General features: G+C 42.4%; 1 protein-coding gene across 5 annotated transcripts in view; it reads left to right on the plus strand.

Annotated features, from left to right (window-relative positions):
- Positions 1-208: 208 nt before the first annotated feature.
- Positions 209-27,956, plus strand: part of MTUS1 (microtubule associated scaffold protein 1) — a 187,219-nt gene continuing 159,471 nt past the window's right edge. Inside the window, exon 1 of one of the 5 annotated variants that reach the window (XM_070781593.1) lies at positions 209-819. The gene's annotated coding sequence lies outside the window, so the exon portion shown is untranslated. Of the gene's footprint in view, positions 820-1,299; positions 1,540-27,956 lie in introns of those variants that run through there. The other 4 variants (XM_070781596.1, XM_070781595.1, XM_019953410.2 and 1 more) reach the window with 4 other exon arrangements.

Genomic DNA, 27,956 nt, shown 5'->3' on the forward strand with positions numbered 1-27,956 from the left:
CTCCCTCACTAGCTGTGTGACCTTGAGCAAATCGCTTGACCTTTCTCAGCTTCCATTTCCTCACTTGAAAAATGGAGGTAATAATCTGACCTATTTATTATTTGATCTTGTTGAAGAACTAATGGAATACTGTACAATGAAAAGGCTTTACAACAGTAAATGGCAATATTATCTATTAGTTGATCTGATATTGACAGTATAGAAAACGTTGTCAATTACAGTATTATCAGCTTAATTTTCAAGAAAAAACAAACAAACAAACAAAAAACTCACTTCTCTTGAAAAGCTTTTGGGAAATCCAAACCAGATAACATTTCAAAGAAATTTGGAGTCAAGTTGTCTGACATTTAATAATTCAATAACGTTATTAATACATCTCTTGTAGGTGGACTAGCCTCTTTGGAAAAGCTTTGTATTTAAAATAGGCCGATAAGGAAAATATTTTACGGGTCTAACAGCTATGGATGACATTTGTTCAGTTTAGTAAAAGGGACTTAATTTGTGTTTTGAGAAAAGTGGGTTGGGCCTCGTCTTCCCCCACCCCCGCCCCCCCGCGGGTCCTTAGGAACTCTTTTGGGTTTAACCTGTACTAGGTGTTAGCTAGTTAACCGCTTAGAAGCACAAAGATAATACCGATCTGGAGTCGGGACGCTCTGAAGACAAAATCACTGCTGCTTGCTCGCACACCTACGCTCAGACAATTCTGCCTGCTTGCCTCTCCCACCCGCAGCCCGTCCCGCCCCCGCAGCCCTGCCCCCGGGCTAGCGGGAAGCCCGCGAGCTCGCACGGAAAACTCAGGTGACAGGAGGGGAGTAGGAGGTAAGATCCGCTCGGCAGCCGGCCAGGTTTGGGGGCGCGGCCGAGCTCGGGTCGCCCGCCGTGGACCGCTGTGGTCCCGGACCCGCGGTTCCGCCAGGTGCGCGGGCAGCAGCCGCGGGTCCTGCGTCGCACGTGGCAACAGGTGCATCTCGGCCGGAGCGGGCGCCGCGGGCGCGGGGTGGGTAGGTACTCAGCTCGGGAGCGAGAGCCGGAAGCCAGCCCCTCCGCGGAGCCGAGCGCCTGGAGCCTGCGGGGCCGACGTCTTGAGGTTCTGCTTCGCGCGTCTTTCAGGTTTCTTGGGGAGGTGGGGGGCGCAGCCCCCTCGGCGGCCGCCCGGCCTTTGTCTCCCGCAGCGAGGCGCAGGCTGGGGCCGCCGGGAGGGGGCGGCGGGCGGGCGAGCGGGGCACAGGCGACCGCGCTCGCCTATTTACAAGTTTCCCCAACTCCCCGCCCTGGCTCCACCCCCGGCGGCCCTGGAGGAGGCGGGGAGGCTGGGGGCGCCCCGGACTCGGGGTTCCCGCCTGGCAGCTGCAGCGGCGGCCGGCATGCGGCCGGGGGCCGGGGTGGGGGACGAGCCCCGGCGTGCCCAGGTGCAAGCCCGGCCCTGAGTGCACCGCGGGCTCCGCTGGTGGGCCTGGGGCGCCTCTGCCGGGGGTCCGAGGGGCGCCCGGGCTCGGCGTCTGGGCTGTGCAGCGCGGGGTCGGCTCGGCGGCGCTGCGGGTGAGTGCGGAGTTGGTGCTGATGCGCGGGGGTGCGGAGGGGATCTGGGCCAGGCGGCGGGGGGCGTCCTGGGAACTCGGGTGCAGGAGTTGGGGGAGAGCTGCAGAGGCTGCGGACGGCTGGTCTCACTTGGGGGCAGCGCGGCACCGAGGGAGGGACGGGTGCCGATCTCCTAGCTGTCACCTTGAAAGTGACCGAAGGAGCTCCCAGGGGAGTCAGTTTCGCAGACTGACAAGTCCTCCGCCGGAAGCCGCCCACAGGACACTGGACCCTACTGGGCCGCTGGTCTCAGCCGTCCCGCTGGGCGGTTCACTGGGGCCCATTCTCAGCTTGGTCGATCCGGGCTGGAAATAGGGCATTCTTGGGGTTGGGGCAGTTCTCAAGGCCCTTCGCCTGGGTCTCATTACTTCCTGAGGTTCGCATGTGCTTCCCTAGCTATTTAGAAAAATCCAACTCTCAACTAAGGTCACCTGATTAACTCGAGTCATTGGTGGACTGAGGTGTTTACCTACCTTCAAGAAACCTTTCCCCTCTTCTTTTTCAGACTTGCTCTTTTATACTAAGTTATTTATTGATTTTTGGCTTGGACTCATTTATTTTGGACTAGGAATGAAGAGATTAATTCTTCACTTAGCCTGCATAAAATTTCACATTCTACTAACTACTATTTGTTTTAAGGACTCGGTGTACTAGGAAATCTGGTGTTCTTTTTGTTTTTGTTTTTGGTTTTTTTTTCCCCTTTGTTTGAATCAAGTCTTAGGCAAAACAGGGGAGATGAAAGTATTTGTGTTTAGCCAGGTGATAGGAATTCAATCATTGTCACATAACCTCGAGCCCTTGGGCTGAAGGGTGAGCTTGGAGTGTTAGGCCTGGAGGGAAGATGGGAGGGGAATCTAAAAGGCAGGAGAATTTTTAAAAAAAAGTCTCTCCTTCCTGGGAACCTTTGACCTTCTTAAGGAGTGTAGATAGCCCAGATAAGAGTGTGTGGTTAACCCTGAAAGGAATTACATAGTTGAAATTGCTATTCTGTAGACAAACTTCTTCTTCAGGGATAATTAGGGCAGGAAATGATAGGCAATTTAAATTGATACAATGATGCCCTGTTTGAACAGTGCTTTACAATGTATAAAATGTTTTATTTTTTTCCCTTAAGTACAGTATTCCATAAGTTATGCAAAGAAATGATTAGATAGATGTACTCTTAAAAAATACTTAGGAATGGAATTTTGTTTATATAATATTTAACATGCACCAACTTTTCTACCTGTTTTTAAGATTAGCATTATATATATGGACAAATAATGCTGTAGAAGAGCTGCATCTTTTAATTATGTATCAATAATTCAGAGGATTATACAGTGCTGGAGTTCTTTCAGTATTTCTTGGAAGTGAAGCTGCAGTTATTAGCCTTGAACCTTTAAAAAGTGTGTCACTTAATAGCCCTGTTCTGTTGGCCTGGTTTGCTATGATTTCCAAGTAATGCATGCTTGCAGTATAAAAATGGTAGATTCAGAAAAAGGGTAAGGATTAAATAATTCCAGCATCCAAAGATAATTACAGTATTTTCTTTATACTTATTAACATGTAACAGATTTATTTATTACAGTTTTATAGTTTATACAAAACTGTGTAACTGTAGTTAATAACTGTTGCATGATTTTTTTTCTCTGCTTAACATGTGACAAGATTTCTATGTCGTTACAGTTCTATATATTATTACTGGCTACATAATATTACATTGTATAGATGTAACGATTTATGTAACCATTTCCTTATAGTTGAACTTTTCATTTATTTCCAGTTACTATTATTAAATATATACTGATGCAACAAATGCATGTATGCTCAGTCACTCAGTCATGTCAGACTCTTTGCCACCCCATGGATAGCCAGCCAGTCTCCTCTGTCCATGGAATTTTCCAGGCAAGAATACTGGAGTGGGTTGCCATTTCCTCCTCCAGGGGATCTTTCTGACCCAGGGATGGATCTCCTGCACTGGCAGGCAGATTCTTTACCACTGTGCCACCTGGGAAGCCTGGTGCAACAAATAACTTTTGTAAAACTTTGTGTCTCCTGTGTTTCCTTAGAATAGAGTCCTCTGGAAGATAGTTGATAGCCCAAAGATCTATCAATAGAGTGATCATTGCTTTCCAAAAAAAAAAAGTTTTACCAAAGTTTGTTCCCACCAGTTACCACTATATGAGAGTATCTGTGTTACTATATTTTTGTTAATGTGGAAACTTATCCTGCAAAGGAAAAATAATTCTTTCCAGTCTTATAGGTGAACAGTGCTATCTCAGTATTTAAATTTAATTTCTTTGATTCTAAATGATGTTGAATATAAAAAAAATCTAGTTGTCTTCCATTTTTATTCCCTTTTAATTGAATGTAGTGACAATTTTCTTTCCTGGAGATATTAGTATTTTTCTGTGAATACATAAGAGCCTTTTATGGCACCCCACTCCAGTACTCTTGCCTGGAAAATCCCATGGATGGAGGAGCCTGGAAGGCTGAAGTCCATGGGGTCGCTGAGGGTTGGACACGACTGAGCTACTTCACTTTCACTTTTCACTTTCATGCATTGGAGAAGGAAATGGCAAACCACTCCAGTGTTCTTGCCTGGAGAATCCCAAGGTCAGGGGAGCCTGGTGGGCTGCCGTCTATGGAGTCACACAGAGTCGGACACGACTGAAGCGACTTAGCAGCAGTAGCAGCAGTAAACTTTTGCCTTTCGTAGTGCAAATATCTCTCCCCCCATTTTGTCTTTGTCTTATAAAGACAAACAGCACACATGTATAGTGGTTCTGACTTATAGTTCTTTCTGTACTTTAATATAGGCAAACCAGTTGACTTACTCAAAAACAAAAACGTTTAATGCTTCTGAATCATAGGCTAAGCATTATGTATGACACTGGCACAAGATGACTCTTAAGAGAATTCTCCAGAATTTTCAAATGTATTAGAATCTCCATGTCTTGGAGTAGAGACTGTTGCAGAACAGAGTGGACTGTTGATGAAGGAGAGTTGTATATGGTATGTAACATTCAGAACAGCATCCTTTGAAATCAGGAAAGTTTTCAATTGCAGGGAATGAGCCTTTCAGATCTGTTCTATGATTATGTAAACTAGGGTCACAACCTTATCTTCAGTAACCCATTGATAGTAGTAGTATTTTGCCAGAATTCTTCTTTCCATATCCATTTTGTTTTTTCATACTGAGTTATTGATTTAAGTCATTTCTTGATGTCTGATAAGATGTATATGTAATTCGAAAATTTTTCCAAGTTAATTTTTAACACCACTCATAGATTAAACTATTTATTCGAAGGTGGGGGGATAAAACCCTTCTGATTTCTGAAACTTGAGTTATCTTCCCTTACTATAGAAGCTTTAATATACCCTGAGGGTGTTAAAAGACCTCACTCAGACTGCTGTCCATAAAAGCCTGAGTTTCTGCCTTTCATTTCCCATCTTTTCCAGCCTAACAATAAACCATAGGGCCATATATGAGTGTGAGGGGTGAGGTTGGTATGCGGTGTGTGTGGAAATGGGCCCAGACCTGGAGGTACGTGAGTCTAGAAGGAAGCTACCACTGCCCCTTAGCTGGCAGGTACTTGGGCAGCAGTGGCTTGTGGCCTCCATAGGAGATAAAGAGGGACCGAGGATGAGTGATCTTGCCTTGCAGGAAGACAAGGATTGAATGGTTTGGTGTGACATTAGCCAACCTGAAATGTGGTTCAGAAAAGCCTGCTTTGATTGGGCTTCTCCAGAGTTGGCTTAGGATATCCAGTATAACCAGGAACTCAGTTTGACTGGCAACCTCTAAAAATTTGTTTCTAAGCAAGTTTTATGAAAGATTGCCCTCATGGTAGTTTCCTTTTTAAAATGGCTTCAATATTCTTTGAAATCAGCAGGTACTACTACTTATGTGGGTATTCATGATCTTAATGCATGACTTTTTCTTGTTCATTTGACTCAAGATGAAAAAGACTTTTCCATTTTGGGGATGACAGATTTGGGGGCTACTCTTGACTATGTACAATGAAGCTTCATTTTTGTGTACCATAAGTAATTTTGCAACTTGTGACTGTCCTGATGTCTAACTTTTATACAATCAAGGGGAAAAAAAGGGTTTGTTTCTCAACCTTACAGTGTAAACAAGGTTAAACCTAGTGGTATTTTGCTTAAGTAAATAGCATTCAAACATTGTAGAAGTACATATTTGCATATGAATCTTTGATTCCAAAGTAACTTTGTTCATTAAAACTAGTAGGTTTTCCTTAGCTTTCAGTTTAAGTCCCACATCGAAGAGAAGCAAACGTGTATTTACTTAAAGATAGCCAATAGGCCCAGATCTAAATTAATAAATGTTCTTGTGTACACATTACTTACACGAGTAAAAGAAAAATCACACATCCTACCTGTAGTCTAACCTAAAAAAGTTTGTTTCACTTTGAAGTTATTAAACTATGTACAGGTAGTTTTAAAGGCAGTTAGAAGTTTCTTTTAAGGAGACGTTGACGTCTTCTGGGTTGATTCAATTCTTTGTGAGCAGTGAAGGAAGATGAAAAGTGAGTCCTGAGTTTCTCAAGCGGGAAAGGGCAGACGGTTGTGAAAAATTATTGGGTCAGCCAAAATGTTCGCTTGGCTTTTTCCATACTACCTTACAGAAAAACCTGAGTGAACTTTTCAGCTGATCCAATGCTTCCAGATGGTGTCATTTCGTCTGAAACTGTACAGGTTTTGTGTTTCAGTAAGAACTGCTGAGTGGAAGGGCAGGCCTGGCCAGCCCCCCCCACCCCCCCGGCTGTGTACACACAGCGCAAGGAAGAGAGGACTGGGAACAAAACAGAGGGGAATGGGTCAGCCCTGAGTTAAGGAGTCCTGTTTTTTCGTTTTTAACTATTATTTATTTTTGACTGCATGGGTCTTTGTTGCAGTGAGCCGGGGGTTTCTCTAGTTGCGGAGTATAGGCACTAGGTGTACGGGCTTTAGTAGTTGTGGCACAAGGGCTCAGTTGCTCTGAGGCATGGGGAATCTTCCCAGACCAGGGATCGAACCCATGTCCCCTGCATTGGCAAGCGGACTCCTAACACCTGGAGTACCAGGGAGAGTCCCGGGGAGAGGATTTTTTTTAAAGGTATTAGATTACCTTATCATTCTTTTAAATTGTGCCTTGTCAACTTATATTTAAATTAAATGCCAAGAAAACATGAGTGTTGAGTTTGAGGGCCAATCATTCATAATTACCCGAATCTTCTGCAATGAATCAACATATTTTGGGGCATTTTGTGTCCTCATTTGGCATTGAGAAAGGAACCCCTCTAGGAGAGAGTCATTTATCAAAAGAGGAAGGAGGAGAGGTGAAAAAATATATATTCTTGTGTAAATTAACCTGTAGCTTAACTCATGTTTATGGCAATGTTCATGGTTGACTGTTGGTTGTTAGCTTGTCTTCCATGCTTTTTCTGCACTGGCAACTGGCTAATATTTAACTCAGACATTATTTACATACATCACAATTCTGAAGGAAAAACCAATATTTCTTCTTATTTCTGATAAGCAGGTCATACAAAGTGTTTCTTATTGTTCAGTGACAAATGAGAAATTCTCTTTTATGTTTATCTCATAGATTTTCTTGATAGTTGGCAACAATTAATGATATCAAGTTGAAACTGCATCTTTTAAAAACAGTTCCCGTGGCTAGCTTCATGGAACGAAAATAGAAGCCGATACAGATACAGGCAGTCTAAGAGGCAATGTTCACACGTGGACTTACCCTCCCTTTCCCAACCTCTGTCAAGTTGATTGAGTTATTTACCAGAATAAGTACCAGTTAAATCTCCTTGTGCTATAAAAGGTCTGTTTTTTCTTGTACAGTAAACTGCTACACTGTAGTCATTTCATTCCTAGGTAGACTATTGATTTGGACCATATTTGTACATTTCTCCTAACTAAATTGTCCATAATTCAGATGAGAACTTCAGACATCTTCCTTGGGGGTAAGAAATCAAGAAAGGTGGGAGAGGGACTTCCCTGGCAGTTTAGGATTCAGAACTCCCAATGCAGGGGTTGAGAGTTTGATCCCTTGTCAGAGAACTGAGATCCCACATGTGGCTAGGCATGGTTAAAATTAAACAAAAAAAGTGAGAGAGGGACTTCCCTGGTGGTATAGTGGATGGGATCCATCTGCCAGTGCAGGAGATACAGGTTCCATCCCTGGTCCAGGAGGATGCCACGTGCTGTGGAGCAACCAAGCCCGAGTGCCACAACTACTGAGCCCAAGCTCAGTAGAACAGGAGAAGTCACTGCAATTAGAAGCCCCCACACCACAACAGAGACCCAGCGCAAACCCAAATAAATAATAAGTTTCAAAAAATGGGAGAAATGGGTTACAAAGGGTAAATTTTTCTGTTTACCAAGAAAAAATGCACCTGTTTTATTGGATCCTCTAGTTAGACCCTATATAGAATCAGGCCATCTATACATGGTGTATAGTTAAGATTATATTTTGATGTTAAGTGGTGGAAAAAAGATATGAGTAACAATCCTCACTCAATATGCCAGCAAATTTGGAAAACTCAGGAGCGCCAAAGAATTGATGCTTTTGAACTGTGGTGTTGGAGAAGACTCTTGAGAGTCCCTTGGACTGCAAGGAGATCAGCCCTGAGATTTCTTTGGAAGGAATGATGCTGAAGCTGCAACTCCAGTACTTTGGCCACCTGATGCGAAGAGTTGACTCATTGGAAAAGACTCTGATGCTGGGAGGGATTGGGGGGCAGGAGGAGAAGGGGACGACAGAGGATGAGATGGCTGGATGGCATCACTGACTCGATGGACGTGAGTCTGAGTGAACTCCGGGAGTTGGTGATGGATGAACAGGGAGGCCTGGCATGCTGCAATTCATGGGGTCGCAAAGAGTCGGACACGACTGAGCAACTGAACTGAACTGAACAATCCTTACTGTTGGAATCTTAAGTTTGATTTTCTTCTGCCTCAAACCATCTATTGAGAACTTTCTATGGGCCAAATATTGTACAGGGTAGATATGGAAAAAACAAAACTGGCTGCAGTTCTCATAGGGGTCAGTTCAAGAAAGCTTCTGCCATTGTGAAAAGGGCTGTTTTGGAAATGTTAGTAAGTGTTCAGGTTCCCAGATATGTTCTCTCGGGTCTCGGAAATTCTGCTTACTGCCTTGACCAAATTTTGGTAGACATAAAGCTTCTTTGACATTTTTAGTTACCTAATGACTCCTGATCGCTACTCACTCTTACTCTTCTCCTTCTTACCAAGAGATGCTTAGCACTACAGTCTGTGGTTTCACTCACTTCCTCTGGATAAACTTTTTAGTGACCTTTTCCTGTATCTTTATATTACATCTTGTGATGAACTTCTTGAGGATAGGGGCTAAACCTTATAATGCTGGGTAAAATTGTATTTTTAATAGTTATCTGTATCAGATGTAGCTTGGAGTAAATCATCCAGAGCTCTGAACTCTGATGGCATGGGAGTTTGAAATTCTTTCTTCAGTTAGTCATAGCTACTAGAGGATCTTTTAAGCCCAAGATATTAATTTCCTCACTGCTTTTCTTGACTTTCCTCCTTGTCTTCTCCTGGTGCTCCGTCCTCTCCATTCACTGTGATACACTCAGCCCAGCTCAACCTGTGGCTTCGTGTCCCTTTGGAAGACTACCGTTAGGTTGTTGGTGTTCAGTCGCTATGTCTGTGACTCTTTGCAACCCCATAGACCTCAGCACACCAGGTCCCCTTCACTATCCTGTATCCCCTGTCCTCCACTATCTCCTGGAGTTTGCTCAGATTCATGGCCATTGAGTCAGTAATGCTATCTGATCATTTCATCTTCTGCTGCCCCCTTCTCCTTTCGCCTTCAATCTTTCCCGGCATTAGGGTCTTTTCAAATGAGTAGGCTCTTCACATCAGGTGACCAAAGTATTGGAGTTTCAGCATCAGTCCTTTCAATGAATATTCAGGGTTGATGGGTAAAATAGAGCGGAAGGTGTGTGGTTTCTGCTCCTTCTGAGTTATAATTCTGTCTTATTATGTTCTCAGAACATCTGGCACACCCACGTGCAAATACTTGCACAGAGTTAATGCCTCCTGTGATCCTTTTTATTCCATTCTCCATTTGGGCAGACAGCCCCAAGTTGACAGTTTCTCATGAATAGAGACTTGGACTGTTTCTTGTCTGGGGAAATACATATTTACATTTTGAAGAGGGATTTAGATGAATTTTCAGTCTGGGAATGTTTCTCTTACTACATTTAATAGGATTTGTTGCAGAGTAGTTTTGCATTTCTGTGGAACTTTTTGATTATTCACTAGAATTGCTGCTTATTGAATTTAATACTCTCAACTATTTAATTTTTTAATGCTTAATGTTCTGATGTTACTTTACGGAGATACTAAATATGACAACTATGCAGAAGGATTCACTAATTCGTTTTGATTGCAGTATGAGAAGAGTGGGTCTAGTCAATGAAAAGGGAATGGAGATAGGAAAAATCCTGCGTTTCTCTTTTTATGAAACACTTTAAGTGATTTTATATTGAAGATGTGACTACTGTGTTTGAAAATGTTGGTTATATCTTGTTACACTGACTATTTAAAGTTTATAACTTTATAGGTATATAATCAGGTGAAAAATATTTTCTACTTGTAGAAGCCTCCAGGCCAGGGTACTGCTTTTCTCTGCTTCCTTGTGTTTTTATTAAAATTGGGAAAATAAAACAAATAGAGGCATTTCAACCTTGAGCTACATTTTGTTCACCCTGATGTCCTTTATGAAACCTTGGGGGCATACTTTGTTATAGAACTGGAAAAAATGTTAATGATACCCAGAACATTTGGTACAGGGATGTAATAGAGAGGGTGCAGACTTGATCAAGTAGGGTTTGTGCCTAAGCTGCGAGGCTGTGGGTAAGTTATTCAATCTCCTTTTCACCCCGGCTGCCTTCTCAGAATGGTGGGGATAATACTCGCCACAGGGCCTGATACGTGAAAGGTATAAAGAAATGCTAACAATCTTCCTTTGCTTCTTATTTTAAACCTCTTCTAATTCATGACTAGGGAGTTTCATTCATTTTCTCCACTCAGCTTTGGGGGTGTTGCTTGCATCCTCTGGGGCTCTCTGTAGAGAATTAAATTCCAGAAACAGGAGCCTGAGATAACTTTCCCTCTTCCTTAAAAGAAATCCATTTGTACTGGTACCATCTGAGACAACTTATCCTTCAACACCATCTTTGTCACTCCTTGGTTTCTTGGAAGTTTGTGTTGAGTCGAGTTGCTAATATATATATATATATATTTTTTTTTGAGATGCCTTTTTTTTAAATTAGATACTTTGATCTTTGCAAAATCTGTTCATAATGTTGCCAGTTTGTTGTCAGCACGTTCTAAAAGTGCTCAGAATTGAGTCATCACTTTGAACCAGAAAAAGCACTTGTGGATTTTAAAGTACTGCCACCCTCTGATCTTTTTAACCTGTTACTTAGTCCAACGACAGTCATGTTAAGGGTTTTGGTTTTAAAATGTTAGCAATCATGTATAATTACTGAGGCAATGCTAAATTTTCATCTTTCAGAAGAGTGAAATAAAATGCCATATGTTTTTGGAAAGTAGCTTGTAGGTATGATATTAAAGACGTTTTCATTCAGTTATCACATCCACCCTATGAGGTGGCAAGGCATGTGATTGGAGCTCTGTTTTATACCTGAGGAAATCGAGAAGCAGAACTCTTTGCATAAATGTTTTGTGTTATGATGAGTAAGTTACGAAACCAGGACTGGGACCTGGTCTTCCCTGCTGGTGCATTGCCCACTCCGCATATGATACTGCTACTTGACTACTGCTAATGCTGTAAGGTGTAATACACTAGTGTTGCTAGCATTTTCTTCACACTGCTGCTGAAATGGGATCAAAGGCACATGGTAGTTTGGATATGTAAAATTTTAGATGACATAGCTTAGAATTAGGATTTGTTCTTCCATTTTCTAGCCACAGAACATAAAACAGAATGTTAAGTCTTGTAAGCCATTCTGATTAATAGCACAAATGGAGAATTTACAGTTGCAGATTATTACCATACTAGATCACATTTCTATAAGAATTTATAGTTTTCAGGCTGCTTTTTTCAAAAAGAACCTAATTAGATTCCTTTGAACGATCATCTGAATCATTTGACTGTTCAACAATACATTGTAAAGTATACCCGTTTTACAGATAGTAATGCAAGTTCATGCACATTGAATAGGGACTAATACTTGTTTTTTTTTAAGTCATTATTGAATTTATTATAGTATTTCTTCTGTTTTTATTTTACTCTCAAAGCATGAGGGATCTTAGCTTCCCAGCCAGGAGCCTCTACCTGCGGTGAAAGGCAAAGTCTTAAGCACTGGACCACTAGGGATGTCCAATATTTGTTTTCTGAAAAGTTTTTTCCACCCATGGAGATTTTGAATCTTATTTCCGTATTTTAAGCTATTTGGAGGCAAGTAATTCTTGGCCAGATGGAGTTAATCCCAGATAGAAATTTAACTAGTAGGTAAGGCCTGTTGTCAGTCAGAACCGGGAAGAGAATGTCCCATAAAACCACAGTTTCACCTTGGATATCAGCCAGGGTTTCTAGCCCTAAAGGTCAACAGTTCTTATTACCAAAGTGACTTCTAAAGAATGCCTGGTGTTAGGACTTGGAGAGTAGGCTCCTTCAGAGAGGCTGGCTCATCCCGGGCCGCCCCCGTGAGTTAGATGTGTACATACGGGACGTTCTGTTTAAACACTCTTATTTGCTAGTGGAAAGCTCACCACCCATTATCATTCTCCAGTAAAGGCTACAGGAAGCTGATATTTAATGTAGGTTGGAAGATAGCGACTTGTAAAGTGCCGACTTGCGTAACTGTGCACACATAATGGCATTTTTCAGTTGGTCTTGGCGTGATTCAGATGGAAAATTATTTCCTTTTTGCCAAGTGAACTTTGAAGAGATATGGCAAGTGTCTGAAAGATTCTAAACAAGTCCCTATTTGTGGTCATTTGATACTTAGTTTTTATTTTTTTGACTCCTTGGCATGTGGGATCTTAGGGATTGAACCTGTGCCCACTGTGATGGGAGTGTGGCTTCCTAGCCACTGGACTGCCAGGGAAGTACCATTTTTAAAATTAGTTAATTTTTTTGCTGCACTGCATTGCACGTGGGATCTTAGTTCCCTGGCTAGGAATTGAACCTGCGTCCCTTGCATTGAAAGTGTGGAGTCTTAACCACTGGACCATCAGGGAAGTCCCTCATTTAATACTTTGAGGAAAAGATAACTCTGCCCTGTGCACCTGGTCTATCTTTATTTCCCTGAAACAACCTGTGCTGTTTTCTGGTGGTAATTTCTTTAAGTAGATATACATAATTTAAAAACAAAAAGAGTGCAGAGTTTTTACATCAAATCATTTCTCAAGCCCAGTTGTACAAACCCTTGCCAGTGGCCCTCGATAGGCACTGTGTGTAAGTGGTGGTTTGGTTTTAGTTACTTTCGTAGAGACAGGCCTTTCTGCGCTGGCTCATTGCTCCTGTGAAATTGACTTATTGTTTTGACTTGTTTTACTGATTTGGATGAAAAGGCTCACTTTTTGATGGGATTCTGAAAGTTATCTCCACTATGATGAAATAGCCACAAACCAAGAATTTAATTTCATTTACTTCCCTTGTCAGGAATACTTAGAAGAGTGCCTTATGTTTAGTTCTGTTCAGGTCAGTTGCTCAGTCATGTCCGACTCCTTGCGACCCCATGAACTGCAGCACGCCAGGCCTCCCTCTCCATCACCAACTCCCGGAGTTTACTCAAACTCATGTCCTTTGAGTTGGTGATGCCATCCAACCATCTCATCCTCTGTCGTCCCCTTCTCCTCCTGACCTCAATCTTTCCCAGCATCAGGGTCTTTTCCAGTGAGTCAGCTCTTCGCATCAGGTGGCCAAAGTACTGGAGTGTCAGCTTCAACATCAGTCCTTCCAATGAACACCCAGGACTGATCTCCTTTAGGATGGACTGGTTGGATCTCCTTGCAGTCCAAGGGACTCTCAAGAGTCTTCTCCAACACCACAGTTCAAAAGCATCAATTCTTCAGTGCTTAACTTTCTTTATAGTCCAACTCTCACATCCATACATGACCACTGGAAAGACCATAGCCTTGTCTAGATGGACCTTTGTTGGCAAAGTAATGTCTCTGCTTTTGAATATGCTGTGTAGGTTGGTCATGATTTTCCTTCCAAGGAGTAAGCATCTTTTAATTTCATGGCTGCAGTCACCATCTGCAGTGATTTTGGAGCCCAGAAATATAAAGTCTGACACTGTTTCCACTGTTTCTCCATCTGTTTGCCATGAAGTGTGGGACCAGATGCCATGATCTTAATTTTCTGAATGTTGAGCTGTAAGCCAACTTTTTCACTCTCCTCTTTCACTTTCATCAAGAGGCTCTTTAGTTCCTCTTCACTTTCTGCCATAAAGGTGGTGTCATCTGCATATCTGAGGTTATTGATATTTCTCCCGGAAATCTTGATTCCAGCTTGTGCTTCTTCCAGCTCAGCATTAGCTCATGATGTACTCTGCATATAAGTTAAATAAGCAGGGTGACGGTATACAGCCTTGATGTACTCCTTTTCCTATTTGGAACCAGTTCTAACTATTGCTTCCTGACCTGCACACAGGTTTCTCAGGAGGCAGGTCAGGTGGTCTGGTATTCCCATCTCTTTCAGAATTTTCCACAGTTTATTGTGATCCACACAGTCAAAGACTTTGGCATAGTCAATAAAGCAGAAATAGATGTTTTTCTGGAACTCTCTCACTTTTTCGATGATTCATCAGATGTTGGCAATTTGGTCTCTGGTTCCTCTGCCTTTTCTAAAACTAGCTTGAACATCTGGAAGTTCATGATTCACATATTGCTGAAGCCTGGCTTGGAGAATTTTAAGCATTACTTTGCTAGCATGTGAGATGACTTTTCCAGTCCTGTGGCCACTGCTGAGTTTTCCAAATTTACTGGCATATTGAGTGCAGCACTTTCACAGCATCATCTTTCAGGATTTGAAATAGCTCCACTGGAATTCCATCACCTCCACTTGCTTTGTTCGTAGTGATGCTTTCTAAGGCCCACTTGACTTCATACTCCAGGATGTCTGGCTCTAGGTGAGTGATCACACCATCGTGGTTATCTGGGTCATGAAGATCTTTTTTGTACAGTTCTGTGTATTCTTACCACCTCTTCTTAATATCTTCTGCTTCTGCTAGGTCCCTACCATTTCTGTCCTTTATTGAGCCCATCTTTGCATAAAATGTTCCCTTGGTATCTCTAATTTTCTTAAAGAGATCTCTAGTCTTTCCCATTCTATTGTTTTCTTCTATTTCTTTGCATGATCAGTTGACCCCCCAAAATGTTGAAGAAATGCTGACTTAGACTGCGAGTTGATATTTTAGATTCTTGGGGACCTGTTGATTTGGCTTGTAGGCACCTAGTACATGGGCCTGACTTGCATTTTCAAGGTGGCTGTTGAGGTCTAGACCTGTAATGCCCTGTAGGGTCATTGCCAGAGACTTCCTCCTCTAGGAAGTCTATGTAATGTGGTGGGAAGTTAACAGTAAAATGTAAATATTGGAATAAGTATAGAGCAGGTTTGATGTCCGTGAGATCAGACCAAAAGGGTAGGGGGTGTTGTCAGCATTCATTTTTTCCCCCTCTTTTTCACTTTTTAACTTATGAAAGTATGATAACATATTTACAGGAGACTTGGAAAATTCCAACAAAGCTACATATAGTTCCACTGTATATTACAATTATTTTTTATTTTTATTTATTTATTTTTTTTACAATTATTTTTTAAAGTAAATAAATTAAGATATTTAGTGGAGTTTCAATATCAAATTCAAAAATTAATAGAATGAATATGCAGTAAAGTAGAAGGATATAGTATACCGAAAAGCACTATAAAGCAGTTCAGCATAATTAAGATTTATACAGTTTACATGCAACAGTAGGATACAAATTCATTCAGGGAGCATTCAAGTTTTCAGTTGGATAGAAAGGGTTAATTGGAGAGTGGATTATAGAATAAGAACCAGGAAAAGCATCATTTTTCCTCCCATGGAAAGGCATTTTATTTTAAATATAGCAGTGTATACATGTTGATCCCAAACTCTATCAGTTCCCCTACCCTTCTTCCCTGGTAACCTTAGGTTTGTTTTCTAAGTCTGATTTTGTTTCTGTTTATTTGTATCTTTTTTTTTCTTTTTTAAGATTCTGCAATATGTGATATCATATGATATTTGTTTTTTACTGACTTACTCACTCAGTATGATAATCTCCAGATCCATCCATATTCCTACAAATGGCATTATTTTATTCTTTTTAATGGCTGAGTAATATTCCATTGCATATAGGTACCACATCTTCTTCATTCATTCACCTGTTGATGGGCATTTAGCTTGCTTCTATGTCTTGGATATTGTAAATAGTGCTGCAGTGAAAACTGGGGTGCATGCATCCTTTTAAACCATGTTTTTCTCTGGATATACGCTCAAGAGTGAGATTGTTGGATCATATGGTAGCTCTATTTTCAGTTTTTTTTAAGGAACCTCCATACTGTTCTCCATAGTGGCTGTACCAATTTACACATTCCCACCAACAGTGAAGGAGGGTGGAGAAAAGGAATAGATAAACAGCATTTATTGTTTTTCAGATTTTTTGATAATGGCCTTTCTAACTGGTGTGAGGTGATACTCTCATTGTAGTTTTGATTGTATTTCTCTAATAATTAGCAATGTTGAGCATCTTTTCATGTGCCTTTTGGCCACCTGTATGTCTTCTTTGGAGAAATGTCTATTTAGGTCTTCTGCCTTTTTTTTTTTTTTTTTTACTTTTTTTTTTTAATAAGCTACATGAGATGTTTGTAAATTTTGGAGTCTAATCCCTTATCAGTCATACTGTTTGCAAATAGTTTCTCTCATTCTGTGAGTTGTCTTTTCATTTTGTTTATGGTTTCCTTTAAAGTGCAATATATTTTGAGTATAATTAGATCTCGTTTGTTTGTTTTGGGTTTTATTTCCATTATTCTGGGAGGTAGATCAATGACATGGCTACAATTTATGTCAGTGTTCTGCCTGTTTTTTATTGCATCTGGTCTTACATGTAGGTCTTTAATCCATTTTGAATTTATTTTTGTGTATGGTGTCAAAGAATGTTCTAATTCCTTTCTTTTTCATGTAGCTGCTTAAGTAGAGCAGGTTTGATGTCCATGAGATCGAGACAGAAATGGTTGTGGATATAGTCAGCATTCAGGTTTTCAATTGGGTAGGAAGGATTAATCGGAAAGTGTATTATAGAATAAGAACCAGGAGAACATCTCTGTTCCAACCTGAATGAATGGGTGTGTTCTGGAATACTTATGCTGTTTGTTGGCCATGTGATCTGTGAAAAAATTTTTTAATTGGGATAAAATTAAGTACCCTGAAATGCATTTAGCTTCAGTGCACAATTATGAGTTTTGACAGGTACTCATTTGTGTAACCAATCAAGGTAGAAAACGTGTCCATCACTCCCAGAAAGTTCTTTCAACCATGTCAACAAGTTGCTAAGCTTTGGTCACTAGTAAAGTGAGGATTATAATAATGCTTGTTTTGCAAGATTGTCTAACATTATAACAATAGCAGCCAACAATTGTGTGTGAGTTAGAAAGTTTCTAAAACTTTCACAGAATTCTTGTTGCATCAGTTTTTACAGATGAGGAAAATGTGGCCAAGATTATTTTTGGCTTGCTCGAGGTAGGTAACCCAGTTATTGAGTAAATGTGGGCACTCTCCATGAATATTGCCTGCCTTCAGTTCTAGGCAGCTATGGGTCTGTAGCTGTATTTGTTCATTGTTGTTCAGTCACTCAGTTGTGTCTGACTCTTTGCGACCTCAAGGACTTCAGCAAGCCAGGCTTCCCTGTCCTTCACCATCTCCCAGAGTTTGCTCAAACTCATGTCCATTGAGTTGATGGCATCCAGCCAGCTCATCCTCTGCCACCCCTTCTTCTCCTGCACTCAGTCTTTGCTAGCATCAGGGTCTCTTCCAGTGAATCAGCTCTTCGCATCAGGTGGCCAAAGTACTGGAGCTTCAGCATCAGTCCTTCCAATGAATATTGAGGATTGATTTCTTTTAGGGTTGATTGGTTTGATCTCTTGTCCAAGGAACTCTCAAGAACCTTCTCCAGCACCACAGTTCCAAAGTATCAGTTCTTCACCCTTCAGCCTTCTTTATAGTCCAACTCGCACATCCATAAAAGTTAGTTGATTTTATTACTGTGAAAAGGAGAGTTTGGAAAGAGATTGAGGACACATTTGAACTGACTTTAATGTCCATTGCTATTTATTAACTCTTTTTCTTGGGCAAGGTACTGGATGACTGGAAGCATCAGATTTAACATCTGAAAAGGCTCGGGTTGGGAAGGAGGTGACTGTCATGGGACCTGTCTGACCCACGGGGCTATCAGCTGGGCGGATGACTATGAGAACACGTTGAGGACTTTAAAGTGCTGTGCACTGGTGGGTTATCTTGAACCTCGGAAGAGGTAGTGCCTCTCCCCCAGCTTGGCCGCACACACTGGCTAACTGTGGGCGGACAAGAAGGACTTGACAGTGTCAGGGAGAAGCAGTCCCTGCCTGTCAGTTTCTCGGTGTGCTGAACACTGTGTTTACACAGCCTTTTCTGTCTCACGTCTTCTGACATTCAAAAGCCTCCATTTTTCAGCTGTTACGTCAGCCTCACTCCACAATGCTTGTCATTTTATTTGAAGGGAGTCTTTAAACAGTTCTATTTTGATTTTCTTTCTGAAAAGTGCACCCCTGATACAAAACAGTTTGCACTGGCTTGAGGTGGGCGAGTCCCTGAGTAATCCGAACTGCGGGATGTGTACCAGCCTGAATGGAATTCTCTCATGTGTTCTTCTGTGTTCCTGAAGATGAGCCATTCCCATCATTAGCGTAGATGCTAGTGATGAAATGTAGCCCTAACTTCAGGAATTAAGTTTGGTCAGTGCAGGCATTCTCTCCAGGGCTGCTTTCTCTAGGATCGTTTTCCTCCTTCCCCAGTACACCTGCTTCCGGGATGGTTCCTGGTCCTGGAGGAGCGTTACAGCATCATGTCGTCATAGCAACAGGGGAGGCTGTCTGGTCCAGGTCCTCCTGCCAAGCTCTTGGTCTCTGCAGAAGCCACACATCGTGGACAGTCTTGAGATGCCTCTTGATGTGTGAAGCCCAGGGGGCTTTTGTGTGTGTGCCAGCTTCTTGGTCTCTGTATGGGCTTCCAGTGGAGGGCTGGGGCATCCACTGACCCTTTTCGAGGGCTCCCAGGCCTTTCTGATCCACTGGCTGTCTCTGCAGTTTCTTTTGCGTGAGTCTCTCTCTCTTGTTCTCCTCTTTGGTCATCTTGGACAGTGGGCGTCGGCTGCTTGTGGCCCCCCGGGCACCCTCCCTCTTCTTCCTCGCTGCCTCTTTCACTGGGCTCAGAGGTGCCAAGTAAGGATTTATGAACCAAGTGTGCTTGGGGACAAAATGTCTACTATGAAATGATGAAGTGAAAAAAAAAAAGGGGGGGGGGACATACTGAGATTTTCATCAAGCTAATTCATATAGTCTAAAAGAATGTTCTACAATTATGTACACCCTTCACTTTGGTGTTAAAATGTCCTTTTATAGTGTGTTGGTAGTAGTAAAAAGTTACTTTGTCTAAAGTCTTTAGGGGCAATATTTAAAGCTGGCTTCCCCACATTGTCTCTTCATATCTTCAGAGAGGAAATTTTCACTTGTCCATGAAATCTGAAAGGTCAACCAGCACTTGCTGACCTGTTCCTTATCTTCAGCTCAAGCTTCCCCTTCTCCACACTTGACCATGCCCTCCATGTCCGCAGCAGCAGAGCCCATCCTCCAGGTTCCCTCAGACTGTGTCATTTTTGTAGTTTTTAGAAAACGTTTTTACTGTTTGGCCGAGCCGTGTAACATCTAGTTCCCCAACCAGGGATCGAACCCATGCCCCTCGCAGTGGAAGCTCAGAGTCTTAACCACTGGACCATCAGGGAAGTCCCCTGCAATTTTTGTAATTATTTATTTGTCCTTTGCTTCGAGAACAGGGACTGTCTTCAACATCGTGTCCCTAGCAGAGCACCTGGTGCATGGTAGGTGAGTAACGCATTTTGTTGAATGAACGACAGCTCTTTTAGTAAAAGGTCACCTGATAGCCGGGATGAGGAAACTGGCAGGATGATGCGTGAAGTAACTGACTCTCACTTAGTGCTGCTCTAGTGCCCTTGGATGGGTTCTTTTATTTTTTTGGTAGCTAGTTGAAGGCTTTGGAATATAATAAAAATCGCATAAGAAATATTTCATGCTTGAAAGTCTCTAATAGTAAGAAAATAGTTGTAAGGAAATTGGTTAAGGTTTAGATTGCTAACTAAAATATCTTACATTTATAAAATTGTGGGAGACAGAATTACAGAATTAGTCTCAACTGTAAATGTGGATTAAGTTCAACTATACTGCCCTCACAATGGTGTGATCACTGACCTAGAGCCAGACATTCTGGAATGTGAAGTCAAGTAGGCCTTAGAAAGCATCACTACGAACAAAGCTAGTGGAGGTGATGGAGTTCCAGTTGAGCTATTTCAAATCCTGAAAGATGATGCTGTGAAAGTGCTGCACTCAATATGCCAGCAAATTTGGAAAAGTCAGCAGTGGCCACAGGACTGGAAAAGGTCAGTTTTCATTCCAATCCCAAAGAAAGGCAATGCCAAAGAATGCTCAAACTACCGCACAATTGCACTCATCTCACATGCTAGTAAAGAAATGCTCAAAATTCTCCAAGCCAGGCTTCAGCAATACGTGTACCGTGAACTTCCAGATGTTCAAGCTGGTTTTAGAAAAGGCAGAGGAACCAGAGACCAAATTGCCAACATCCGCGGATCATCGAAAAAGCAAGAGAGTTTCAGAAAAACATCTATTTCTGCTTTATTGACTATGCCAAAGCCTTTGATTGTGTGGATCACAATAAACTGTGGAAAATTCTGAAAGAGATGGGAATACCAGACCACCTGACCTGCCTCTTGAGAAATTTGTATGCAGGTCAGGAAGCAACAGTTAGAACTGGACATGGAACAACAGACTGGTTCCAAATAGGAAAAGGAGTACGTCAAAGCTGTATATTTGTCACCCTGCTTATTTAACTTATATGAAGAGTACTTCATGAGAAATGCTGGGCTGGAAGAAGCACAGGCTGGAATCAAGACTGCTAGGAGAAATATCAATAACCTCAGATATGCAGATGACACCACCCTTATGGCAGAAAGTGAAGAGGAACTCAAAAGCCTCTTGATGAAAGTGAAAGAGGAGAGTGAAAAAATTGGCTTAAAGCTCAACATTCAGAAAATGAAGATCATGGCATCCAGTCCCATCACTTCATGGGAAATAGATGGGGAAACAGTGGAAACAGTGTCAGACTTTATTTTTTTGGGCTCCAAAATCACTGCAAATGGTGACTGTAGCCATGAAATTAAAAGACGCTTACTCCTTGGAAGGGAAGTTATGACCAACCTAGATAGCATATTGAAAAGCAGAGACATTACTTTGCCAACAAAGGTCCGTCTAGTCAAGGCTATGGTTTTTCCTGTGGTCATGTATGGATGTGAGAGTTGGACTGTGAAGAAAGCTGAGCACTGAAGAATTGATGCTTTTGAACTGAGGTGTTGGAGGAGACTCTTGAGAGTCCCTTGGACTGCAAGGAGATCCAACCAGTCCATTCTGAAGGAGATCAGCCCTGGGATTTCTTTGGAAGGAATGATGCTAAAGCTGAAACTCCAGTACTTTGGCCACCTCATGCGAAGAGTTGACTCATTGGAAAAGACTCTGATGCTGGGAGGGATTGGGGGCAGGAGGAGAAGGGGACAACAGAGGATGAGATGGCTGGATGGCATCACCGACTCGATGGATGTGAGTCTGAGTGAACTCCAGGAGTTGGTGATGGACAGGGAGGCCTGGCATGCTGCGATTCATGGGGTCGCAAAGAGTCGGACACGACTGAGTGACTGAACTGAACTGATACTGCCCTCTTGTTTATAACAGCTAAACTAGGAAGTTAGTATCCCAAAAGAGTGGTGTTATTTTATGTAATTCTGATTAAAATATTTTATACAGAGTTACAGTCACTTGGAGAAAGGCATGAGTAGATACTGGAATTCTTCACTTAAATTGGAATGTTGAATTTCACAAATACTCTTTAGTGGAGCAATCCTCTCCTAATTTTTTTTTTTCTTCCTTTAACCATGGACTTCATTGTTTGCACATTTGCACCTATTAGCCTATGCACAAATTTTAATTCCTTACAAATCTCTGTATTCATATGCTAGGTCACCGCACTCTCCATTTTGTTCCACATTTCCATCAAGAGCTATTTCCCCAAATCACAGTCTGCCTGATTGTGTGTTGTTGTTCAATTACTAAGTTGTGTCCCCAACTCTTTGTGATGCCATGGACTGTAGCCTGCCAGGTTCCTCTGTCCGTGGGATTTTCCCAGGCAAGAATACTGAAGTGGATTGCCATTTCCATCTCTAGGAATCTGCTCCTATTTTTAAGTGCAAATTTTCATTACCTCCATCTCTGCCTTTTCAACTCCAAGCCAGCCTGTCTTGCCATCACAGGTCTGTGTAAAGGGAAGCAGGGCTCTTGGCCTCGGTCAGTTTACAGCATGTTGGCCACAACTGAGTTCTGGATTGCCATTGAGGCTGGAGTTATATTATTGAATTATATCTTCTGAGAATTGATTGCTGAGGATACTTGTTGAGAGGTTTCTGTCTCAATTGACTCTCATGTACTGATGATTTTAAAGGCTGTCACAATCAGTCAGGCTGTCATTCAGTTGGGAGCCAAATTTGGACCATTTTCATGGAGCTGAAGACTTGGTATTAAACAGTTTGCTTTAGAAATATAAAGCTAAACAGACCCAAATTTGTGGATTTCCAAGTACTTCTATAGGACAACAGTTTGTTGTTGTTAAGTCGCTAAGTTGTGTCTGACTCTATTGCGAGCCCGTGAACTGTAACCTCCCAGGCTCCTCTGTCCATGGGATTCTCCAGGCAAGAATACTGGAGTGGGTTGCCGTTTCCTACTCCAGAGGACCTTCCCAACCCAGAGATCGAACTCCTATCTCTCACATCTCCTGCATTGACAGGTGGATTCGGTACCTCTGAGGCACTTGGGAAGCCTTTAGCGCAACAGTATGCATATTCAGTGTCTTTTTTTTTTCAATTACACTGTTTATTTTTCCAAGTTTCTGGAGGACAGAGTCTAAGAATAGGCTCCCTCTATACTCCTGTCTGAGAAATGCCAAAAGTAGCCAGTTGTGGAGCAGTGAGGTTTTATTCTGCTTATGAGGGTAAAGGAGGGGACCTGGCTGAGTTTCTCACGTCCTGAGGTTCATGTTGTATTATTCCTTTGTTCTCCTGGTGAATTCCTGCATTCAGCTGTCCTGGGACTGCAGGAGGGAAGGGTGCTCACCTGCAGGGCTGGAGACCCCCAGTAAGCAGACGCTAAGTGCCATGGCCAGGACCCCCGACTGACCCTTCTTTCTTCCCTGGACCTGCAGCTCAGTGTCAGGCTGCCCTGTTGTCTTCTCAAATACTAGAGCCTAACATGCTATTCTTAACATTTTCATGAGGTCTTCATTTAATGTTATCAGTAGAAATTTGTTTATTTCTTTTTTTTTTTTTTATCAGTAGAAATTTGAAGAGCAAATATTTAACACTGTGGATTCTTCAGAAAACATTCACATTTCTTTAGAACTTCTTTAGAACATCCAAGTTGGGGATGAATGAAAGAGATGAATTTTGATGAGGCCTGGTGTCCTTGCAGGAGACGTACAAGATAAACTACAGAAATGTATTTTCCCCTGTGTTTTTTATATGTGTTCTCCCTTGAAATTTCAGTTGTTAAAACCTTCAAGCCTAGTTTGAGGTTTTTAATGCTTCATTTTAGCAGTGAGATGGAAAAACCAACCAAACACTTAGCTTGAAACTCATATTGCCATAGCTGTCTTTTATGGTGGTGTAGTAGTAAACGGTGCAGTCTTTTATCATAAGATATATTTAGTGTTTCTGGTAGCTCTGTTCCAATTACAGAAGTTTTAGTATATGGTTATGTTTATAAATAGTGCAAAGGGATATTTAACTTACTGTGTCTTGGTATGCGATACTTTTTTTGAAAGGTGACTAAAACTTTCTTAGAATATTTTTATCAATACCTACCTATTCCCAAGGCTGTTACACAAATCTAAAATCTCCAACTTGCTGCTTGCTGGATGTGATTATTTCAGGAAAAAAAAATTGTCACTGAGCTTAAAATTTCCTGGCACGGGACTTCCCTGGTGGTCCAGTGGTTAAGACACCATGCTTGCACTGCAGAAGGTGACAGTTCAGTCCCTGGTCAGGAAACTAAGATCCCACTTGCTTCATGGCATGGCCAAAAGATTTAAAAAAAAAAAAAAAAAAACCCCACAATATTTATTTATTTATTTTTTCCTGGCACATGTGTTAAAATTTTCATAAGAGTAGGAGATCTTTCAGAGAAGGCAATGGCACCCCACTCCAGTACTCTTGCCTGGAAAATCCCATGGGCAGAGGAGCCTAGTAGGCTGCAGTCCATGGGGTCGCTAAGAGTCGGACACAACTGAGTGACTTCCCTTTCACTTTTCACTTTCATGCATTGGAGAAGGAAATGGCAACCCACTCCAGTGTTCTTGCCTGGAGAATCCCAGGGATGGGGGAGCCTGGTGGGCTGCCGTCTATGGGGTCGCACAGAGTCGGACATGACTGAAGCGACGCAGCAGCAGCAGCAGCAGCAGCAGCAGCAGCAGCAGCAGCAGGAGATCTTTCAGCCTTTCTTCTTCTTCTTTTTAACCTGATGAAATAGTGGGCATTATGGGTTGCATGTTTGGAAAAGGAGCTGAGCTTTGGTCAGGCCAACTGAAGGCAGCGTTGGGGAGGGTTGGACTGTAAAGGTCATGACCTCGCTATCCTTGGAGGGCATTTGCCTTTGCAGGGCCCTTAGATTCTTGCTGCGTTAGCAGAGGAGTGTCCACTAATCCTCCTGAGACTTGCCTGGCTTCTGCAGGATTTCTCTCTAAGGACTTGGCCTTGTGATGATCCAGGGCCATGTCCAGAATCAGAGAGGGGCTGCTGCCCTAAAAATAGTCCCAATATAAAAAAAGGAGAGAGTCAATGGCACAGAGCCACTGCTGCCTTCCTGCTGCCAGGAGAAGATCCCGAAAGGAGCAGTCAAGGGGGAGGGTGTGTGTCGGGAGGGTGTGTGTCTGAAGACAGGTGTGAAAAGTGTAGGGAGGGCAAGTGTTCTCCTGTTGACTCGCGTAGGGGGAGGTAGCAGTGTTAGTGATTGACTGCTTAAAAACCCTAGAAAAAGGGAAATAACGGAGGCTATCTTTTTATGAGGCTGGGCTTGGTGAGATATATTTCTTGATGTTTCTCATTTGTAAGAAAACACTTTGTACTTAATGTTAGTCACAGTAGTTTTGAGGAATGGAAACAGTAATGGGCCTTGTTTCCTATACTGCCCCAGGAACACAAAGCCGAACATTGTCTGAAAACTTGCAGACAACAGATCATTAAGACAAAGACCTGTACATTTTAAATGGAAATTTCTGGGATGATTATTTAACACGTTTACTCATAACTCTTTGGATATATATGGTGCGCATTTTATGTTGAAGTCATGTGAGCTTGAAGAAACTTCAGTCTCAAAGTGAGACACAGAAGACTCTTTTCAGAAAGGTAGCTGGTTTTTGTTTTGGTATGAAATATCCAAAACTTAATAGTTATTTTAGAGACTTGTATATGTAATTTAAGGTGAAACCTGTATCACTTGACAAACAATCAGTCGTGTAAAGGCCAAGAACACCTTTTTCCTCCCAGCCTTCAGGTAATTGTGGAGGACTGAATGGTGAAGGGGCTTCCCCGGTGGTTCAGCAGTGAACACCAGGAGACGTAAGTTTGATTCCTGTGTCAGGAAGATCCCCTAGAGAAGGAAATGGCAACCCCCTCCAGTATTCTTTGCCTGGGAAATCCATGGGGTCACAAAGAGTTGCACACGACTTAGTGACTAAACAATAACAATGGATGGTGAAGAGATGGAGAATATTTTGTTTGAAGGCATACCTGTTGATTTAGGCTTTATTTAATTTCTTTTTAAATCATGCCACATGGCTTGGGGATCTGGTTCTCTGACCAGGGATTGAACCTGGGCCCTTGGCAGTGAAAAGTGACAAGTTGTAGCCACTGGCCCACCAGGGAGTTCCCCATACTGATTTAGGAATGGATGGTTATTTATTTTCAAGGATTCTTCCACTCTGTCCCAGAGTTGACGTTTTGTCACTCAGTCATGTCTGACGCTTTGCAACCCCATTATTTATAGCCTCCAGGCTCCTCTGTCCATGGAATTCTCCAGGCAAGAATACTGGAGTGGGTTGCCATTTCCTTCTCCAGGGGATCTCCCTGACCTGGGATGGAACTCACTTCTCCTGAGGCTTCCTGAATTGGCAGGCGGGTTCTTCATCACTGAGCCACCAGAGAATCCCAAGTTGACTATTTAGACCGTATCATCTTTTTGGGGGGCCACAGTGAGAGCTCCCTTGCCTCCTGAAAATACTTCTCACGTTTAGCACAAAGGCTAACCTGTTGCTAGTTGTTGTTCTAGATCAATGGGTCTGTGTTTCCTCCTAAGTGTGATGAGAGGCCATAGAGAGCTTTGGGAGAAGATTTGCACGAGGTGACACGTTCAGAAGGATCCTTTTGGTCACTTTGTGGAGAATGTATTGAAAGGAGGCAAGAGGCTAATGATTTGCTCATTTGGTTCAGCAGAGAGACAATAGTGACTTGGACCTGGGATAGTAGTGAGGGTGAGAAGCAGCTGCGTTTGGGATGTATTAGGTATTTTGAAGGTAGCCTCTCTCCTCTTTAGGAGTGGCTATTGGGGTGGGAGGGGGGATGAAGGCTCACAACTGGGTTTTCGGCGTAATCAGTGGGGTTGCACTGTAGTGTCTGTACAGAGACTGGGGCAAGAAGGAAGCTGGGGGGAGGTCTACAAGCCCAGAGTTGTCTTGTAGGTGTAGGAAGTTTGAGATGCTTATTAGATAAGCAAATGTAGGTGTTGACTCGACAACCGGCTGTTAAAATCTGGAGCTTTAGAGAAAGATCAGGACTAGAGCTATATGCTTGTGGGAGTCGTTATCCAACAGAAAGTATTTACTATAATAATACCATGAGTTGGGAAGAGAAGGGGTTAAGGGGCTGAGCCCTGCCTTACTCCCAACACGGGTGAAGGTTGGGGGTGTTGGTCAGAGAAGAATCCAGAAGAGGAATTTGCCAAGAAGCAGCCTGTGAGTTTCAGAGAATGCAGACAGAACAATGCCTCTGAGGTCACGTGAAGGAGGTGTCTTGAATTTGAACCCTAGGGTGGGTGAAGAGTTGTGTTTACCAGACAGAGAACACTGTTGTTCACTTTTTGGTTAAGTTGTGTGTTGGTATGTGTTTAGTTGTCATTTAGAATCTTTGATAAGCTTTAGCAAACCATGGTCAAATTCAGCCAAAAGTAAAATACAACAAATTACTATAAAGCACCAGAATACATGGAATCTAGAAAAATGAACCTATTTCCAGGGTACGAATGTCAGAGAGGGGGCATAGAGAACAGGCTTGTGGACACAGTGGGGGCAGGAGAGGGTGGGGCGAACTGGGAGAGGAGCACTGACATGGATATCCTCCTGTGTAGAATGGAGCGCTAGCGGGAAGCTGCTGTATAGCACAGGGGGCTCAGCGAGCTGACGTTTGATAGCCTCGAGGGGTGGCATGGGGGGTGTGTGTGAGGGAGGCTCAAAGGAGAAGGGATATAGGTATACATATAGCTGACTCGTGGTGTACAGCAGAAACTAACACAACATTGTAAAGAAATTAGACTCCGAATAAAAATCAATTAAAAAAAAACCCAGAATCTGAGATTTAGTTAGGCAACCTCATTTCAGAGAAATGTATGCATTCTGTTAATCATTTGTGAAATGTTGACAGTGGGTGGAGGCACCGTAATTCTCTTTAAGGGCCCTTAAGTCCCCAAACACTTCTTTATATCAACCACTGACTGCCCTTAGTGCTGTTTTAAGACCTTCCTTTGCCTGGGCTCTTACTTCAGAGGCCCCATTCCACATCACATTGAAATATAACCACACTTGATATATTTAAACAGTTGAGTTGCTGTTGGCTGCTGATAAGACACTACATTTAAGACTTTCCTGGGGACTCCCTGGTGCTCCAGTGGCTAAGACTTGACCGTCCCA

Source organism: Bos indicus, chromosome 27 (genome assembly GCF_029378745.1).
Source record: "Bos indicus isolate NIAB-ARS_2022 breed Sahiwal x Tharparkar chromosome 27, NIAB-ARS_B.indTharparkar_mat_pri_1.0, whole genome shotgun sequence".
NCBI lineage: Eukaryota > Metazoa > Chordata > Mammalia > Artiodactyla > Bovidae > Bos > Bos indicus.